Source organism: Fukomys damarensis, unplaced genomic scaffold (genome assembly GCF_012274545.1).
Source record: "Fukomys damarensis isolate Sample0158 unplaced genomic scaffold, DMR_v1.0_HiC HiC_scaffold_1, whole genome shotgun sequence".
Lineage (NCBI taxonomy): Eukaryota > Metazoa > Chordata > Mammalia > Rodentia > Bathyergidae > Fukomys > Fukomys damarensis.
This window is the reverse complement of record NW_022900913.1, coordinates 27157082-27162154: the sequence shown is the minus strand read 5'-3', so window position 1 is coordinate 27162154 and position 5073 is coordinate 27157082. Positions and strand designations below refer to the sequence as shown.

The 5073-nt window shown below is 44.1% G+C and overlaps 1 protein-coding gene across 6 annotated transcripts in view; it reads left to right on the top strand.

Moving 5' to 3' along the window:
• The first annotated feature begins 1689 nt into the window (after nucleotides 1-1689).
• The window catches only part of Prlr (prolactin receptor), a 163213-nt gene continuing 159829 nt past the window's right edge, over nucleotides 1690-5073 (top strand). For all 6 annotated transcript variants that reach the window (XM_010605453.2, XM_010605447.2, XM_033759146.1 and 3 more), the window contains exon 1: nucleotides 1690-2178. The gene's annotated coding sequence lies outside the window, so the exon portion shown is untranslated. The remainder of the gene's footprint in view (nucleotides 2179-5073) is intronic.

Sequence of the window (5073 nt, the reverse complement as noted above, 5' to 3'; positions counted from 1 at the left end):
GAAGAGGGGCAGAGCTTGCCACTGTTTAGAGGAGGAGGCAATGAAAAATAACTATGGGGCACAGATGAGGGTGAGGATCAGCACCAACTTCCTCCATCATCGCAGTTGGAGCAAAATAATTCACTGACAAGTGAACACTGGTGACTTAGGCACAGTGCACATCTGAGCAGAAAGCTAGCCTTGACCCTCCCTCCCAGGGACATGTGAATTAGTCACTACACAACTAATCTGTTACCTTCTGTAAGCCATGAGTACAGATGAACTGAACAGTCTGTAGCTGAGTGGAAACCACAGCAAGAAAAGCAACGCCCCTGCCTTCCAAGAGTCACAGTCTGGAGTTTTCTGTGGTGATTTTTTTCACTATTTGTTAAAAGAATCTTTTCAGAAAAAAAAAAAACTACAGAACTGAACAATCCTCTGCTTTCCAAAGGTAATATATATAAATACACAGTCCCCAACCCACGATGGCTTTATTTAAGGTTTTCAACTCTTAATGATATAAATACATACTTATACAACCACTGTATTAAAATGAAGTTTATGTGAGATAATTTTTCCTAAATGTAGGCTAATGTAAGCATCTGAGTGTGTTTAAAGCAGATTAGGCTAAGCTATGATGCTCAGTAAATGCATTTTTTGCTTACAATATTTTCAATTTAATGAGAATTTAGAGGGACATAATCTCACTATTACATCCAGAAGTGTGCATATACTCTGCCAGTGAAGATGTCACCCACTGGTTTTGAAAATGAGTGAATTGCATACCTTTATTCACACTGATAAGCAAAAGTAAATGTGCCTCCATCATCGCACGAAATACGGACAGGCTGTGCAAGAAAGAAAACTGGAAGGAGTCTGGGTTTAAACTGTAGAAGGGTAAGTCACTGAACAGGAAGCATTAGGCTAAGATGTCTATGCTGGTGTCTCTGGCTTCCAATCCAAAATGATCACCAAAGCATCATGGGATTTTCAAACTTCCTGAGGCTTGGCAGATAGCCACTGCTGAATGTGATTTGCCAGTTATTGTAAAGTGTTAGTCAAAAGTGAAAAGCCAAGTGTTCCAATGACGTTTTTTTTTAAAAACTCAATAGCCTTTGTTTAAAATAGGTCCTTGGTTTCTCTCTGGGTTACGCAACAGTCAGATGCAATATTAACAAATGGCATCAGAATAGCAAAGTACTTACTCAGGGTAACTGAGTCAGGTAGTATTTGTTTCTGTATTTTTTTTTTTCTTTGCAAGAGAAAAGATGATGGATTTTGCAAGAGAAAAAGCGGCGGTAGTTGTGTGTGTGTTACTATCAAAACGAAAATGAAATTCAGAACAAACACCCCTACTAGAAAAGATAAGTTCTACACAGTGGAAAACAATAAAAGTATAGGTTACTTAGGTACTACCTATGTTTCAGTATTATTTTGATATGGCAGAGTAAAAACCCAGTACCCTAGAAGCTTTGTCTTTGGGTATCATAAAAGAAAGCAAAACCTCTTTAGGTCCCTGGCTCTTCCCTTTGCCTCTCTTTCTGTGCCTCATTCTCCTCAGAATCGAATTTCTGCAGCTCTTCTCAGGTACGGTCAAGATGCTGCTCAATATCGTTCCGAAATAAGGAAAGAATTTTGACACCAAGTCTCAACATCTTCACTACCTGGAAAATTATCATCTTTGAGGTCATCCGACATTTTATTGTTTTATGTATTTTGGGGGTGCGGTTTGAATGGCAGATGTATGACCCTGATCACGCAAAACCAACCTAGGAAAAAGCAGTGATTTCTTCTCGTCCACATCTTCTCTTCATTCCTGCTCCCCCAGCTGCATCTGTCACTTTGCCAAACTGGCAGGCTCTGGGCATTTTGCACGCTGGAGAAAATCACTGTTTTGCCTCCAGCAAGGAACAGAAATGTTGCAACACTGACTCCTCCTCTAATGAAGAAAGAGTGAACAAGTGCACCTAGCGGAGCTTCTCAGAGCCACCTGGGCTGAGGACGCTGGAGCGCAGGCTGCAATCCCCAGACCCCGGTCTTCTGGGCTGGGCTTTCCCCGCCTTCCTTTTTCTGTTTTACTCAGCCGCTCTTTGGATTTTACCGGCTGTTCAGGAAACAGCGTGGCACAGCATGGGTACCCACGTCCTCGCCCGGCAAGTGCTCCTGGCCTGACAGAGCAGACTTTGCTCCCCGGCAAAAGTGAGTACTCAGGCGGGCGGGCGGGAGCTGCTCCCGGCTGCGGGTTCGAGGCCGCGCGCGGGACTGACGCGAGCGTGGCGGCTGGCGCGGGCTGCTGGGCAAACGCTAGCAGCGAAGCTAGATCCTGAAGCCGAGGGAGTTCCCGGCTGTGACCGCAGCCAGCCTTGCCATCTCTCCGCGGAGTACCTCTCAGGTGTTTGCAACCCTACGCCAGCCTTTACTTCTGGGCACCCATTAGGCTCTTTAAACCGCACCTGCTCGTGCGCCCGTGGGAAAGAGTCTCGGCGTGACCGTGAAATTCTCAGAATGTGCATTATTTGCGTCAAAATGAAAAGTGTGAGAAAATAGAGGGAAGGGGCGGGGGCTCCGACAGGTGGTGCGAGGACGCCAGGGTCTCCCTCCTCCACCGCGGCCTCCGGCATCCGGTGGGGAAAGTTCAGTGTCACTTGCACTGACCCAAAGGTGTGGCTCCTCCACGCCCTCACCTCCAGCCCGCGGGGCAGTGCAGCTAACCAGCCTCGGACTGGAACTTGAGCTATACCGCGGCTCTAGGAATTCCAGCCCACAGGAAGCGGGAAGGGGAATGGGCGACTCTACCGGGAAGCCAGCGTGCTGTGGAAAGGGAAGGAAGGGCTAGAGTTTGGGCTCTAGAAGTAGGAAAAATATCCTTTTAGTGACCCCTACCTGTATCCTGAGGAAGCAATTCAGATTTCCCTTATAACAAGCAATTTAGGATTTTCTATGGTTGGACTTGAAAATGGTTGCATATGTCGTTTATGTGGGTGCATCCTATTGTCTTTATTCAGAACAAACACCCCTACTAGAAAAGATAAGTTCTACACTGTGGAAAACAATAAAAGTGTAGGTTGCTTAGGTACTACCTGGAAAATAAAACGTCTCTTGGAAAAAGCATATATTTGAGTAGTCCTAGTCATTTAACATGACAATCCGTATATCTAGTCTAGTCAGATTTATCACGATTGATTTGATGAAGTCAAGTCTACAAGTTTGCGATTTTCAGTTTGTACGAACTTAATTGTTCTTACCAGTTTTGGAGGGGTGGGACAATTTCATATGGGATTTTAACTTTAATTTCATTTTTGGCTGGCAACAATTTCCCACCTGGGTCTCTTGACCAACGGAGTGCTACTCATCATATAGTTGGCTGTGCAACTTTGGGCAAGACTCTTACCTCTCTGGGCTTCAGTTTACTCTGCAAAATTTAGGAAATTTAGTAGGGTAGAAGTGGTAAAATACCGCAAAGAAAAAAATTAATTTTGGTGTTTTTATTTAAGTGAGGGTCCAGGGAGATAGATCTTTTGCAAATAGGAAGGGGACCAAGATGTGGAGGGTGGGGACTGGGGATTTAGCTCAGTGGCACCGCACCTGCCTTGCAAGAGCAACATCCTGAGTTCGATCCCCAGTAGTAAGTAAATAAATAAATATATAAATAAAACGGAGGGAGTGGGGAGCGGAGGGGAAGAAGTAAAAAGAATTAAGATGTGCTTTGTACATGTATCAACTCCCCACAGTGAATAGAATCATTGTGTACTGCAAACATGTACTCATAAAAAAATTAATTTTTAAAAAAATTAAAAAGTAGGGATTGTGGATCCTTTTGATAATTAGCTGTTGAGTTTTCTCCCCATGTCCCCATGATGGAGGAGAGGAGGTTTCCTATGGAATGCACACAGAATTTTACATGCAATCCCTGAGGGTCTGCAGACCATACCTGCATCCCAGGTGAAAATCTACTGGCTCTAAGGACCAGAATCAAGAACACCCAGCCTAACAGCAGCTGGGGTAACTAACGGGAGTAACTGGCGAGCCTTCTCAGAGGAGTCAATCACACTGCTGAAGGAGATGGTCTTCCTTTCTGGGGTAACTCCCCAGACAGTCTCTCAGTGGCTTCACCAGTCTTTGCCTCATGCAGACCTTTCCTTATAAGTCTTTAAAAAAAACTTTCCTAAGGCAACAGTCCTCACCTCTGGAGGTTTTGGTCCTATGAACAGCACTGGAGAGCCATCTGAAGAGGGTTTCTGTCCAAATGGAAGAGTGCTGTGCGAGTCATTAGGCCAGATGTAGACAGAAGTATGATTTACTTCCTAATGCATAGTATGCCTAGGTAATGGTTTTCATTTGAATCTCTGTACTTTGTTTCTAAAGAACTAAGAATTCATATGTTGAAGGCACCCAGGTTTTCCACTGGCACTGCCAGCAAGGTATAGCTCTGGCCCATGAATTGGAGAGCACACAGGGTTTTGGAAATCAACGTACTCTTCAAATCACGGCTCCCACACTTTTGCAATCCATTGAACCTTTCTGGGGCTTACTTTTACTATCTGCAAAATGAGCAATTTTCTTGTACAGTTCTTGAGAGAATAGAAACATTATTCATATCATGTTTGACACAGTCAGTGATAAATTGTTGAGTTTTCTCCCCATGTCCCCATGATGGAGGAGAGGAGGCTTTCTATGGAATGCACACAGAAATTTACATGCAATCCCCGAGGGTCTGCAGACACCTCTGCAGACCATACCTACATGCCAGGTGAAAAATCCACTGGCTCTAAGGACCAGCATCATGTGAGATTACAATTAAGTGTCCAGTGGTCTGAGTCTTAGAGTGGCTTTCTCTTCTACAAGGCTTCTATTAGTAGATTGAGTGAAATCAGCTCTGGTCTAATCATTTTCATAGATGAGTGTGGGCTCAGATCACAGAATCTCTTTAGTACTTGAGCTGTGCTGGGTCAAGCAGAGCTCTCTGTTTTTTCAACAAGCAAAATATGACCAAATGGACGGATTCTCTACCATTCTCTCTGTTATCTTTTAGCCCGTATTCTTGAACACAGATTATCTATTTGTGCTTGTAGCTAAAAAAAAAAAAAAAAAAAA